Genomic DNA, 15,750 nt, shown 5'->3' with positions numbered 1-15,750 from the left:
CTAATCCTGGGAACTTGTGGATATGTTACCTTACGTGGCAAAAGCGACTTTGCACAAGATTAAAGTTACGGACCTCGAAGCAGGGTACAGGCTGAGGGGAACGGTTATCCGTGATTACCCAGGTGGGCCCTATCTAATCACAAGAGTCTGCGAATGTGACATTGAGAACCTTTTAGGTTGGGTCAGAGAGAGATAAGGAAGATCAGAGAGAGAGAGAGAGAGAGATGCAGTGAGAAGGATTCTACGCACTGTTGAAGCCTTTAATGGGGGAGGTAAGGAGACTTAAGGAAGGTGGGCAGCCTCTAGAAGCTGGAAAGCGGAGAAAGGACTCTCCCCAAAGCCTCCGTGAGGAAACACAGCCCTGCCGCCTCCTTGATTTCAGTCCAGTGAGAGTTTTGTGGGATTTCTGCCCTCCATATCTGGCACCTAAGTTATCTGTCTCTATCTTAGGATATAGAATAGGTGCTTAATGCATACTCGCTTAATGGGAAAAAAAGTGAATAAAAATAACAGTTGGATTAAACAAATTCACAGTAAACTGTGAATGGAAAGTAACCCCTTCATTCGGGTAGGGCTGGCTGTAGTTTTCTAAGCGTATGTTTTAAACCCAATTGGCTCTAACGGGAGGAAGTCTGGGCTCACAGTGAAGTCAGGAGGGTCAAGGAGGGGCAGGAGGGATCCTGAATTTGGTCCAACATGACTTTCCCGTGAATGTGCCTTCAGGAGTCTGTGCCCCTCTGTTTTTTTTGTTGTTGTTGTTGTTGTTGTTTTTTTTTTTTTTTGCCTCTTCTCTTCCTGTCTCTGTTGGAACTTAGAGCTTTACTCAAAGGGTCCTATTTTGTGCATGACTATTTTGGCCTTCCTAAGACAAAAAGCAGGCGAGGGCAGTGAGGGAGGAGAGTTCCAGAGTGGGCAAGAGGGCACCTGCAGGGCACCCACTGGAACTCAGGGCAGATGCTTAGGGAGCAGAGGAATGGTCAGGAAGGCCAGAGCCGGAGGACAGGGACAGTGAGGGGCAGAAGCTAGACAGCCCATCAGAGCTGAGATGAAGGGTCCTTTGTGTGCCATGTGGGCAGGTTCTTAAAGGAACCGTGTCACTAGGATTTGGTTCAGCTGCTAGTGACAGAAACCCAGTTACACAGTTGAAACAATACAATACACTTCCCTTTCATGTAAATGAAGTTCAGGAGTGAGCAGTCCAGAGCTACTGCAGAAGCTCCAGGATTATAAAGAACCGAAGCAACTTTTACTTTATTACTCCTCCATCCTTGGTGTGTGATTTCTACCTGATGGCCCAGAATGGTTGTTGAACTCCAGCCATTTTGTCCCAAATTCAGGAAAGACAGCTGGACAAAGAAGGGCACATTCTCTGTCTTTAAGGATATCTTCCAGAAACTGCACTTTACACTTGTGCTTACATCCCCCTAGATTAGGGACATGACCATACATGATCATACCTAGCTGCAGAGGAGGCTGGGAAATGTAGTCTTTATTATAGGCAGCCATGTGCCCACCTGAAAATGGGAGCTTTTGTTACTTACAGAAGAAGGGAAAGACAGATATTGGGAGATAACTAGCACCCTGAGCCACAGCAGCTGGTAGCTGCCAGGGCCACAGCAATGGCAGGTGCAGTGGTGAGATAGTTGCGTTTATCAGTACTGACACAGGATTTTTCTCGGCCACTTTGCCAGCTGGGGACCTCCTTACCCAGCAATGCCCCCACCTGCCTCCCAGGTCTCACTTGCCCGCAGCCTGCTGCTGGAGGCACCCCACCATAACTTGGCCCGCCTGTGTTATGGCTTGTACCTGCGTTCAGTGGTTTCCGAGCTCTTGTCCCACATCTAAGAAGAATGAAGATACAGGGACAATTCAAAGAGTGAAGAGGGTGGAGAAGAATTTTATTGAGCCACAGAACAGCTCTCAGCAGAGAAGCGATGCGGGGGTGGTCCCCCATCCCAGCAGTTGGGTGGGTTGCTCTCCCAATGTGACTGAATCAGGGCTTTTATGGATTCAGAATGGCAAGTGCGTGCTGATTGGTTTGTGAGTATGCAAAAAAGTTTAAAGCGAAGATACCACTCAAAGGTGGGCACAACACTGTAGAAAACCCTTAGGAAAGTGTAGGTATATGTAGAATAGCTGAAGGGTGAGGATCAACTAGAGGAAAGCATGCCAAATGGAAAGACAAGTTCTCAATCTGGTCCATGGATTTGACATGTAGCTTGGCTTTCAGGCTTTAAACTGTCTTTGACTTGGAGGTGGGGTTTCACCAGGGACCTGCCCCTATCTGCCTAGGCATTTGGCTAACTCCTGTCACTATCAGTACTATGTGGATTTCTCACACATTGAGTATTTGTAAATCAGGGCAGCCTGGAACTCATTTAACAGCTGTAATTTTGGATGTGACTCACCAGGGCTGAATTACCGAAGAGGCTAACCGAGCATGTGTGCAGGGCTCCAGCAAAGTTGGAAACAAAACAATAGCAATGAGAAGGAAAGGACTTGCTATTTCATATTGCAAGCAGACAAACACACAAACAAAAACCCAGCAAAATAGTTTTGGGAAAAATCAGTACTTTGATGGGCTTCATTATTTATATTTTGCAGTGCAGGGCTGTTTTGGTTTTCGATTTACATAGAAGAGAAAGATGGATGTGCCACAATCTCTTTGGTTCTTAAAAACATGACCAGGTACTCAGAATCAATATCAGCCTACCCCACCAGGTGCCTTTGCTCCCTGCTAATCCATCACTGGAACTGTTAAAAGGCCTTTGAGATGAATTTTGCTTTTGGTGGAGAGGGGCTGTTGTGCTACTAAATACACAAGAGAGTATATGCCAGAGGGGAGAAATCCTGCGAGAAGAAAAAGAAAGGAGAAAGAGAAAGAAAGAGAGGAAATGAGAATAGGAGGGAGAAGAGGCAAAGGAGGAAGGTGAAGTCAAAGGGACAGAACAGTTCAGGGGTGGCCCACTCCTGATGTGGGGGTTTTAAATGTATCCACAAATACATCTACTCCTCCCTTCAAAAGATGGAGCTTCATTTTGCTTTCCTTGGGTATGGGCTGAACTTAGTGACTGGCTTCTAGTGAATAAAACATGGTGGAAGTGATAGTGTGTGACTAGGTCAGAAAGGCATCGCGACATCCTTCTTGTTCTTCCTCTTGGTTCACCAGCTCTGAGAGGAAGTAGCCCCTGTGTTTGTGAAAATGCCCAAGAAGCCCAGGGAAAGGCGCACGTGACAAGGAACTGAGGCCTCCAGCCAACAGTCATTTTTGGAAGTGGATTCTTCAGGCCCAGTGAAGCCTTCAAGTCACTGCAGCCTCATGAGCAACTCCGAGCTGGAACCACCCAGCTAAGCCACTCCCAGAATCCTGACTCTCAGAAATTGTGTGCGATTAGAAGTGCTTGTTGTATAAAGCCATCACATTGTAGAATAATTTGCTCTGCCACCAACATCAGACTAACACACTTAGGAGCTTCTTTCTCCATAATGGAAGATTCACAGGTCCCAGACAGTGCATGGCCAAAGTGCCTGAATATCCATTCTCCTCTTCTTCCTTGCTAACAGAACTCAATTTTGGTATGTAGGCCCACAAGCCGGGCCCACAAGCCGGAAAAACAACATTCCCTAGGCTTTCTTGCTGATGGGGTAACCATGTGACATAGCATTGGCCAATGAGACATATGCATACATTGATGCAAGAGGCTTCCCGGAAGGCTCTTTACAAGGAGGGAGACCCAGGTGGCTTGACTTTTCTGTCTTTTGTTCCTCCATTTCTTCTTGCTTGGAATACAGTCATGGTGCTGAAGACAAAGCTGCTGTTCTATAATCACTAGATGTCAAACACATCCTGCCTGGATGGCTGAGCAGATGGTGGAAGGAATCAGGGTCTTTAGTAGCATCGTGGAGCCCCTGAACCAATCTGAGTTGCTCTCTTCTGTATTTTCTTTGTTTGTTTGTTTGTTTGTTTTTCAGACAGGTTCTCACTCTCTGTCACCCAGGCTGGAATGCAGTGGCACGATCATAGCTCACTGCAGCCTTGAACTTATGGGCTTCAGCAATCCTCCCACTTCAGTCTTCCAGGTAGTTGGGACCACAGGCACACATTACCACTCCTGGCTAAGTTTAAAACAGAAATGTTTTTTTAAGAGATGGGGTCTTACTATGTTGCCCAGGCTGGCTTCAAACTCCTGGCCTCATGTGATCCTTCCCACCTTGGTCTCCCAAAGTACTAGGATTACAGGCCTAAGCCACCACACCTGGCCTAGATTCTCATTTCATAAAGCAAAACTGTTCAGATTTCTCAGATTTACAGATCTATAAACTCCTTGACTGATGCATCTTTAGAAATGTGCAAACAATTCCAAATTTTAGAAAGTATGCAGTGAGTAGTATCACATTTTCGATTGGTGAATTTGTGTTGTTCATCTGTCTCTGAAACCTACAGAAACTGTTCTGAAGAGAACAGGGATTATAGTGGTAAGAAATTAGGACACGGCCAGGCGTGGTGGCTCATGCCTGTAATCCCAGCACTTTGGGAGGCTTAGGTGGGCAGATCACCTGAGGTCAGGAGTTCAAGACCAGCCTGGCCAACTTGGGGAAACCCCATCTCTACTATAAATACAAAAACTTAGTGGAGCATGGTGATGGGTGCCTGTAATGGTAGCTACTGGGGAGGCTGAGGCAGGAGAATCACTTGAACCTGGGAGACGGAGGTTTGCAGTGAGCACACCATTGAAGATCACACCATTGCACTCCAGCCTGGGCGACAAAGCAAGATTCTGTCTCAAAAAAGAAATTAGGAAACAATCTCCAATTTCATTTCATTCTCAAGGAGAACACTGAGTTTTGAATACTAAAAAGGCGACAACTGGCCCTGCTGGCCACCAGACTGTGGTTTCCAAATTGCACACAAACATTGCTCCCACCTCCCAACAATATGTTTGGCGCAAGACAGACAAAGCCATTCTACAAGCACAAAAGTGACTAAATGTCCTCTTCTGATGGACCTGAATGACTGCTGCCCGTCACCAATGACAGCCATCTGGAGTGCTCCTACCATCTTGATAAAATTCATATACAATTACAAATTGCCCGTACTCCTTGACAGCATCCATTCTAGGATTGTCCCCCACTTTCCTCTTCCCCTCCTAGAGTCACCCCGTGTGAGTCCAATCCTGTAAGAAGCCTCTCCCAACTCCTTCGTCTTCCTGAAGTCCCCACATTCCTCTGGGGACATTTGCTCCTGTTGCATCAAAGCCAGTAAATTTAACGTCTTTTTTTTTGGACTGCAGGTCAAAGAAATCTAGGTAATCTTTGGTCAGTGACATTTAACAGAACCCAAAGCCAGAGCTATAAGCCCCTCCCCTGTTTACTGGCTCCAGCAGGGTCAGGAATTGGTGGGAGGAGCTGCCAACAGAGCACAGCCCTGGCAGGAGTTGGCATTTTTGGAAACTCATTCAACCTTGGCCTCAAATAACTTGTCCTCCATCTATGTGTCTGTTTCTTCTGGCACCAACAAGAGGAGAAAGGAGAAGACCTGGATCCTTAAACAGGCAGCCACCATCTTCCCAGCCCACTTCTCCCAGCAGAGTTCTGGGGAAGGAAGCTCTCTCTCTTTTCTGCTCTTTCTGTAGTCATCATTCAGTCCTGACAGGGTTCCTATGCCAAAAAGAAGCAAAATCTTCAGTGAGGAAATGGTGAGATCCTTACATCAGGCAAGTAAGGAAGAGTTTTCTTCTAGGGTGTGCTTAGAAGGAAGAGAAGGTTTTCCTGGGGCTGGGTATATCTGAAATTCATAGGCACTAGGTGTTGTGGGCTCAGTGAGGACTGGCCTTGCAAACCATTTGCAGGTGTTTCTGAAACGCGATCTGACCAGAAAAAAAAAAAAAAAAAATCTCAAATAAACATCTTAACTAAAGGGCCAGGAATGTTTTCCAATAAAAAACTCAATGGAGAAAGACATTTGAAAACAAATCTCAAATAGTTTTTCAACAAGGTGAATGGGGTAATGATATAAAACCAAGCCTTAAATGTGGGCTATATCAGTGCTTCTTAACCCCAGTGCTACATTAGAACCACCTGGGAGTTTGAAAGTAATGTCCATGCCTGAGACCCTGCCCCAGACCAGTTACATCATTATCCTTGGGATGGGGCAACAGTGTTTGTTCCCAGGTGGTTCTAACATGCAGCCGTGGAAAGGCACAGGGGTGTGGAAGAATGCTGATACCAGGAATCAGGAATCAGTCCTCTGCTTTGTCAAGCAAGGTACTCCATCACTCTCATTGTTCTCATTTGCAATATCAGTGTTTCCGACATTATAATGTGCACACAAGTTACATGGGGATCTTGTCAACGTGAGAGTCTGGTATAGTAGGTCAAGAGTGGGGCCTGAGACCTGCATTTCTAAGAAGCTCATGGATGCTGCTGATGCTGCTGGTTCGTGGGCTGTAATTGGAACAGCAAGGTCCTAGGTCCGTGGTTCTTAAAATGTAGTCCCAAGACCAGGAGCCAGCCTCAGCGTCACCTGGTGTCAGGTTCCGATCCAAGCTGAGGTCCAAGGGGAGTTGGTGGATGAGGGGAGGGCAGCTGAAAGAACACTCGAGAGACCACAGGTAGGTGGGACATGGCTTTGTTCAGCAGCTCTCTCACACTGTCAATGCTGTATTTATGCACCTCACAGACAATAGTAGCTCAGAGCCAGGTGATGAGCCCTTCCATGTTATGGCTACATAGCTGTGATGATATAATATATGGGATTGTGTGCCTGTGCTCCAATCCTGCTGTGTCATGCTGTGCTGGATGTGTACCTCGGCCTATACTTGACTGCAGTGCGGCCACTGTCCTTACACCTAGGAAATTGTTAGAATGCAAAATTTTTGACTGTTACTCTGATACTCCGAGTATGACAAGATCTAACCATCTGTTATAACAAAGCTTCTAGGTGATTCAGAAGCATGCTCAAATCTGAGGACCTCTGCCCTGTAAATTCCAAAATCTCTTCTGGTTCTTAGATTCTCTGGTACTTGGTCTTTCTGATTGCTACAGAAACCACTGCTCTTCCTCAGTACCCCAACTGAAAATCCACCAACACCAGATATGATCCTGGGGGCCACTAGTGCATGCCTTCCCAGCATTGTCCAGGATTTTGTTCCCTGAGGAGCCATTCCTTCTGGGAACTTGGACCTATCACCATTTCCCTAGTATGATGGTTAATTTTATGTGCCAATCTGGCTAGACCATGGTGCCCAGATATTTGGTCAAACATGATTCTGGATGTTTCTGTGTGGATGTTTTCTGGATGAGATTGACATTTAAATCAGTGGATTTTGAGTAAAGCAGATTGCCCTCCATCATGTGGGAGGACTTCCTCCCATCAGTTAAAGCCCTTACTAGAACAAAGACTGACCTCCCCGCAGAAAGAAGGAATTCTGCCTGCAGACTACCTTTGGATTCAGATTCCCACCCTTCTCTGAGTCTCCAGCCTGCCCCATCAGACTTTGAACTTGGCTAAGCCTCCACAATCATGTGAGCTAATTCCTTATGATAAACCTATCTCTATACACATTCTGTTGGCTCAGTCTCCAGAGCACCCTAACTATTTTGGAGGTCCTTTCTGCTCCTCTCCAAATCCAATGTGCCTGCTTTAAAAATATTATCTCCCCATCTTTTCTGTTCTCATGGCCAAGTTCTCTGTGTCAAGTATTTGCAAGGAAGTAATATCCAGAAACCTAATAAATATGTCACCTTAAAAGATAACAGAGCAGAAGTAGCATACCAGAAGAGCCAGGCGGAATAAAATTTGCTGCCTTTTCTTCAAGTAAGATCTTACTGTACTTTGCTATCTGCTGCAAAATATCAGGCACCTCTTTTAGAAGTTGTTGATAAACAGGGCAAAAATACGAGGTCAGAGTCTTATTGCTGAAGTTGACAACTTTTTCTTATTCAGATTAATTAACTCAAATTAACTTAAACCTTATTCAAGTAAATTTGAGTATTCAGTTTTATATTTGGTAATAGGATGGAGCTTTTTTTCTTCCCTTCATCCTCCCCAGCTCCCAGCAATTTTGCTCTCCTGCTGCATGCTGAAGTTAACAGATATGGCCTTGGTAATGCAACTCAGCACCTCCTCCCTTTTTCAGTATAATAACATATTTTAAGCTTAACCCACACAGTAAACTGCTAAGAGGGGGCCATTTTTTACAACATGAAGGCCTACTTGCCTTGTAGATGCCTCATCTTCAGGAGTACAGTCCTCCTCCCACACCATCAGGAGAAAAATAGAATGATTGTCCACATAGACGAGAAGCTGCAAAAAGGACCCTGGGGAAGGAGGTGAGTAAAGGCCGAGGAGCTGGAGGGTTCTAAGGTGTGGAGCCCCAAGGGCGTCCCTATGAAGACCATGTCCCTGGAGAATCTGGGTGGGATGAGTTCAAGACAGAGGGCAGCCACTCCCAAACCACTGTGGACTCTGGGCTGAAAGATTGGATGTCTCCATGAAGTAAAGGAGTGTTTGGACTTTGGGTGCCTTGACTTTGTGCTTGTGATAAAGGTCTAGGCTATACTTTCTTAAAGAAACACCAACACTGCATTAAGAAAACCAAAGTGTTTTATCTCTTCCCCATCTTGTGAGGTGAAGGTGGGCCACAGACCATGGAAAAAGCTTGCAGGCGCACAGTTCACCGATTCGGGAAGTCCAGTTGCATGGTTCCATAATTGTCCTCGCTCCAGTGATCCTCCTACGTTCCCTTTCCTGAGTACAGAAGAGGAGCAAAGACTTTTTTATTCTTGTGGAATTCAAGAATAGAATTTCATTGTAGATTTGCAATCACCACCTTTCTACACTGAGGTTCTCATGTTGTGAGTGTCCTTGTGGCAGCCATGCAAAGCCCTGCAGGTTCAGAAATCTGAGCGCACGAGAACATTTGCTAAGCCTGAGGGCTTCCCTGTGGGCTTTGTGTGGGACAGCAGAGACAAATAGCTTCTGCTTTTGCTGAGTCAAAATTCGGCTTAGGATCCAGGCAAAAATTACTGAATTAAGAAGTTAGTTTTAGACATTTTATCTAACTCCCACAGCTTTCTTTCTCACAAGCCTAAGATACCACAATGGAGAAGATGACATTCTCATTAATGAACTCTTTCTGTGTCATTCAGTCCTCACTATTCTACATAATTCTTTATGGTATTGTTAATGCATGAAATTGTTTTATTTTTAAAACATGGTCATTTCCACAAATAGTTAAGTGTTATATGCTGAAAGTGGGTATATTCTCAAACACAATATATAATTTCTTGAGGTGGAGTAGCAGCTAGTTAAATAAAATTTAAGTTTGAACAGATTCATTAATTAGTCTTGTGGTTGCAAGCATCAGAAAGTATTTCCTATTATATGAGTTCACATATTTGTAAATGAGTGAACTTTTTGTTACTTTTCAGATTCTGTAGTTGTTAATGCTTTGTATTCCCCCAGATAGTTTTATCTTTCCTCGGTGAACTTTATGAGCTGCCTTCCAAGCCAAAGTGTCTATGAAGGTGAGTAATGCTTCCATTCAATTTTATATCCAGTTGGAGAAGACATGACTACATAGTCTAGCTAACAGGCATATGGTCATATGGCCATATGGATTTTTTTGTTATATATATATATATATATATATATATATATTTTTTTTTTTTTTTTTGAGATGGAGTCTCGCTCTGTCACCAGGCTGGAGTGTAGTGGCACGATCTCAGCTCACTGCAACCTCCACCTCCCGGGTTCAAGCAATTCTCCTGCCTCAGCCTCCCAAGTAGCTGGGACTACAGGTGCGCACCATCACGCCCAGCTAATTTTTTTGTATTTTTAGTAGAGACGGGGTTTCATCATATTGGCCAGGATAATCTCGATCTCTTGACCTCGTGATCCTCCCGCCTTGGCCTCCCAAAGTGCTGAGATTACAGGCGTGAGCCACCACGCCCGACCCTGGTTTGTTTTAAAGTCTGAGAGTATGGATGATTTTGATCAAACCAATGGTTTGTCCCAGTGTTTTAAATTTGATTTGATTATCCAAGGTGCCACAGGTCTGTAGCTCTATCACTCTTATAGTAGGGGTTTCATCCCACCCCCTGTTGGGATCATTGCTGAATTTCAGATCTGTTGGGCACATCTGAAGAATTGACAGCATGGGCTATCTGAAGCTGACTGGATGTGGAAGACCAGGGAGGTTTCCTAATGGAAAAAGGAGCCAGCCTTATCTGTGGAAGGGGGAGGTGTACTTGTACTAATAAGCATGCCTCTGTGCTTGGTTGGATGTGGGAGAGCAGACAGTGGGGAGCAAGGGAGTGTGGTACCCTAGCCAAGCTCCCAGCCTCCCTGCAGGCCCTGGGTAGTTCAAGATCTCACATGGCCTGGCAGCAGTCCACGGGAGGAAAGGGTGGCTCAGTGGCACTAACAGTGATGACCAGTTAGAGTTGTGTCTGGGCCCAGCACATGACAGGGGAGGAGAAGGAAAGCAGAGCACCACTTCAGCTGCCTGGGCTAGCTGGGGGATCTGTGTGAAACACCCGAAAACATCTCCCAGGAATTTCCAGGGACCTGAGGTCCAAAAATAGCAAGTAAAGACAAGAACTAGTGAGAGATAGGCCATATATTATTTTTAAAGTATTTTTGCTATTATTAATATATGCCTTATTTTCATATAAAAGTTAAGTGATGCCATAGGAAAAGGAACCACCACTATTCACCGTCAAATCTTTGTGTACTGAGGCAAATTATCAACCTGCCGGGTCAAAGTTCAATTTGGAGAGCCTGGTGTTCAAACAAATTATATTCTGTAGCAGTTCGTGTTCTGCAGTGCAAGCAACAGAAAATATTTCCAATAAACTAGGGCAAAAAAAAAAAAAAGGATGTATTGGCAGAATCTTTGTGACAAGTAATTTTAGTGTCAACGTGGCTAGGCCATGGTGCCCAGTTTTTGGTCAAACACTGGTCCAGATGTTGCTGGGGAAGTATTTTTTAGATGTAATTGACATTTAAATAAATAGATTTTCAGTAAAGCAGATCACTTTCCATGGTGTGGGTGATTGCTAATCTAGTCAGTTGAACACCTTAAGAGAAAAGACTGAGAAGTTCGTTGAGGAAGAAGGAATTCTGCCTCTGGACGCCTGTGGACTTGAACTGCAACCTCAGCTCTTCCCTGGGTCTCCAGCTGGCAGGCCTGTCTGCAGATGTCAGACTTGCCGGCTGCTACGATTGCATGAGCCAATTCTTCAAAATCTCTCTCCCTCTCAAGACACACCACCTCCACCCTAGTGGTTCTGTTTCCCTGGAGAACCCTGACTAATACACTGCTAAGGGACAGCTGAACAACCAGGGCTTGGGAAAGACAGAAAACAGGTCACCCCTGGGGACCTGGGCATGTACCATTGCTCTATACCATGTGCCATTAGATGACTCCACAGCACCATGATCTGTGTCTGTGTCTATTCAAGATCCAACTTCTTGAAAGAGGAAGAATCGACTGGGTCTTCCTGTTGCAAGGTGTGGGGTGCTATTGCCAGATGAGAGGTGGAGAGAAAACAGGTCAGAGGAAAAACAAAAAACATTCCCTAGAATGAGGTTCCTTGAGGTAGATATGTTGGCTATCAAAGTACACCTTGAAACAGAACCTCTCAAATAGTGTCTTTGACTGGATCATCAGTGCAGTCATCTTTCTATGTAAAAGACAGCACCGTTCGGTGCCAAGCTCCTGCATTCTGTGTAGAATGGACAACACAAATTGTTTTTCATGGTCAACTTTTACGAAAAACTCTCATGGAGAGGAGTTAGATTCATATGAGAATTTCACCCAGAATCAAATATAAAAATAAGTTATATAGACCAATTTAGAGTGAAAAATAGAGGTTGTAGAATTGGATATGATAATGTGCAAGTTACTTCCTATTTATTCTCAGCTCCATACCTGCCCTTGTACACTCCGACCTACTGGGGTTGAGAGGCTGCAAACTACATTTCCCAGGCTTCTTTGCCAACTGGATTTCCGTGAGCTCCTCCAATTAGAGGACAAGCAGGAGACCAGAGGGTAGGGAGAAGGGAGGAGAGTCCTACACTGGCCCTCATTCCCTGGCAGTTGTTGGCAGGTCCTTACAGTTGCTGTTGAGGCAGCAGAAAGTGGGGTCATTCCGAGGCCCTAGAAGCCCAGATGGAAGCAGAACATTTTCAGTGGTTTTATCTCTTCATCTCTTTGATGGATTTAGAACTAATTGCAATAGTGGCTCCAAAATTGTGGCAGCAGATGTAGGGTCTCAGAGCCCTACTCAGGGTGGTATTAGCAGCTTCTGGTCTTTCGGTATCACTGTTTCTGTTTTTGTTTGTTTCTCCAGCACTCTTTCTTCATCCTTTTGCTCTTCTAGACCTTCTAACAATTTTGTTGAAAATTCCCCAAATTAGGCCAGGCACGGTGGCTCACGCTTGTAATCCCAGCACTTTGGCAGACCAAGGCGGGTGGATCACCTGAGGTCAGGAGTTCAAGACCAGCCTGGCCAACATGGTGAAAGCCCATCTCTATTAAAAATACAAAAATTAGCCAGGCATGGTGGCACATGCCTGTAGTCCCAGCTACTTGGGAGACTGAGGCAGGAGAATCACTTGAACCCAGGAGGCGGGGGTTGCACTGAGCCAAGATTGCGCCACTGCATTCCAGCCTGGGTGACAGAGGAAGACTCCATCTCAAAAAATAAAAAAATGAAAAGTAAAAAATAAATTCCCAAATTAAATTTTCTCTGTTTGAAATAACTGGAGTGTTTTCTGTCTTTCTGACTGAACTCTGACCGATACAAAAAGCGCAAGTGTTGTTTCTGGGTTTCAATGTAAGGAAACTTAATTCCCATATTTAATTTTGGCTCTGTTTAAAATTTGAGCAGACAGTTTACAGTACTTAGGTCATCTTGGCTTCCTCCATTTTCCTGTTTGGGTTTTTTTTTTTTTTTTTTTTGAGACGGAGTTTTGCTCTTGTTCCCCAGGCTGGAGTGCAGTGGCACGATATTGGCTTACTGCAAACTCTGCCTCCTGGGTTCAAGTGATTCTCCTGCCTCAGCCTCTCGAGTAGCTGGGATTACAGGCACCTGCCACCAAGCCCGACTAATTTTTTGTAGTTTTAGTAGAGACAGGGTTTCACCATGTTGGCCAGGCTGGTCTCAAACTCCTGACCTCAGGTGATCTGCCCACCTCAGCCTCCCCAAGTGGTGGGATTACAGGTGGGAGTGCCATGCCCAGCCTCTGTTTTGGGTTTTATCAAGAAAGATCTTGGCCAGGCATGGTGGCTCACGCCTGTAATCCCAGCACTTGGGGAGGCCCAGTTGGGCATATCACTTGAGCTCAGGAGTTTAAGACCAGCCTGGGCAACATAGTGAGACCTCGTCTCTACAAAAAAAAAATACACGAATTAGCTGGGTGTGGTGGTGCGCGCCTGCAGTCGCAACTGCTCGAGAGGCTGAGGCAAGAGGATGGCTTGAGCCTGGAGGGGGTCAAGGTTGCAGTGAGCCGAGATCATGCCAGTGCACTCCAGCCTGGATAACAGAGTGAGACCTTGTCTCAAAAAAAAAAAAAAAAGATAAAGAAAGATCCTCAGGGGCTAAGGAGCATCTTTAAGATCATCTCTGGGTGGAACACACAGAGCAGAGGCACACAATCTGGCTGAGAAGACACAAGCCTTTGGGGCCTTCCAGAGGGCCACTCCTGCCTGGGGCCTGCCCTTGTCTGTGATCCCTGGTCACCTCCTGCCGGCTCAGGCCAGCTTTACACCCTTGCCTTCACATTTCTGGCCTCACCTGGAAGAGCTCTTGATCCTTCCCATGTGAGTTCACTGTTGACCCTTACTCGTCACTGTCACTGCTTCTGGAAGCCTAATACCAACCACACCTCTCCCTGCAGTGCCTGGGCGGGCTGCCAGGAGGCTCTCTTATGCCAAGTCCAATCACACTGTGCTCCACCAACTCCAGATGAGCAAACACTAATTTTGAAATAGTAGATTTTGCCTACCAAATTAGCAGTGATTTTTAAAGAATGATAATCTGTAATACTCAGTGGCTCACTATTGAAGAGACTGTGGTGAGAAGGTAGTCTCCTATATGCTGATGGGGTATAAATGGAGGCTTTTCTCGAGTGAGATTTGCCTGTATAGATGAGGTCTAGAAGTTCCACACGTGGGAACCTACTCTAGAAATAAATTAAATTTAGGTTAAGAGCTCAAATGCTTTCAGATGCCAGTGATAGAAAACTCAGCCGGGCATGGTGGCTCATGCCTATAATACCAGCACTTTGGGAGGCTGAGGCAGGCAGACCTCCTGAGGTCAGGAGTTCGAGACCAGCCTGACCAGTATGATGAAATCCCGTCTCTACTAAAAATACAAAAACTAGCCTGGCGTGGTGGCATGCACCTGTAATCCCAGCTACTCGGAAGGCTGAGACAGGAGAATCACCTGAGTCTGGGAGGCAGACGTTGCAGTGAGCCAAGGTTGTGCCATTGCACTCCAGTCTGGGCAATGAGACTGAAATTCTGTCTCAAAAAAAAAAAAAAAAACAAAAAAAAAACCTCAACTAATGTGACTGCAGCATTCAGACGTTTCTTGCTCATATAAGTTTGGTAGTAAGAAACCCTGGAAGTGGTTTTGTGTCCCCATGGTATAACGAAGAACCTGGGATCTTTCTTTTCTCACTCTGCCATCAAGAGTTGGGGGGACGTGTTGTCTTCCTTCATGGTAGCACTCACAGCATCCTGTCCTCATGTGACAATGGACAAATACAAAAGAAGAGAGTGGGGCAAAACAGACCTTCTCCCAAAACGCCTTTCTCAGAAGCTTGTAAACCCTTCCCTTCACCTTCTGGATGTGTCTCATTAACAAAGAGGAGTGAGATCTCCATGATGGGCTCAGGCCACTCAAAGCCCAGCAGGCACATGGCTGCCTGAATACCAGTGGGGTAGCATTCCAAAGGAAGGAGGGTAAATTGCTTTTGGGTAAGCAGCCAATGGTGTCTGCCACAGGGAACCAATGTTTTCATACAAAGATATTTGATATAGCATTATTCATAAATATAAAGAAATAAAAACTATGGGGTTAAGAAATTATGGTACACTTAAGGCTGAGGTGGGAGGATCATTTGAACCCAGGAGTTTGAGTCCAGCCTGGGCAACATAGTGAAACCCTGTCTCTAGAAGAAAAATGTAAGAAAGAAAAAAGAAATTATAGTCCATTTATTTGGATAGGGAAACTACTAAAACTAAAGGGCTAGAATCTGGCTTCCAACCAGGTTGGTCGGACTCCAAACCCACATTCTTAGTTGCTACTACCTCTTTGGATTTAACAAAATCATTAACCACCATAGAAGAAAAAGCAACAGAAAGCTTTTCAAAATGTAGATTACTTCATAAAAAGCAGTCAGTGCACCACAATACCCCCATTCTCCAATAACTGGGGTAGTTCAGGGATTTCTGACATTGTTATCCTAGTTGTCACTTTTGAGAGGTTAACAGACTCCTCTGAGATTCTTTGCCTGATTCCTGTTGAGAGACCAAAACAGCTACAAGTTAAAGTCAGTTTAAGTTTCCATGGATTCTGACTGCTTTACTGGGTCAATTGTAATAATATTATTAAAACACCTAAACCCCTCAGCCAAACCCAGGGTATATGAAGAAGGCTGATCAAACAAAAGCAATGTTTGGAGAATCTGGATAATAGTAATATGACTTTCTAACAATAATGCAAGATTTTTTTTTA

General features: G+C 45.1%; 1 long non-coding RNA gene across 2 annotated transcripts in view; it reads left to right on the top strand.

The window, feature by feature from the left end:
- The window catches only part of LOC123571891 (uncharacterized), a 32,730-nt gene extending 23,164 nt beyond the window's left edge, over window positions 1-9,566 (top strand). The window contains exons 2-3 of one of the 2 annotated variants that reach the window (XR_010584965.1): window positions 8,227-8,331; window positions 9,467-9,566. This is a non-coding gene — a long non-coding RNA (uncharacterized lncRNA). Of the gene's footprint in view, window positions 1-8,226; window positions 9,340-9,466 lie in introns of those variants that run through there. The other variant, XR_012430765.1, reaches the window with a different exon arrangement.
- The last annotated feature ends 6,184 nt before the right edge of the window (window positions 9,567-15,750 follow it).

The sequence above is a fragment of the Macaca fascicularis genome, chromosome 2 (genome assembly GCF_037993035.2).
Source record: "Macaca fascicularis isolate 582-1 chromosome 2, T2T-MFA8v1.1".
NCBI lineage: Eukaryota > Metazoa > Chordata > Mammalia > Primates > Cercopithecidae > Macaca > Macaca fascicularis.
Note: the sequence above shows the minus strand (reverse complement) of the source record. Positions and strands in the feature narration are given on the sequence as shown.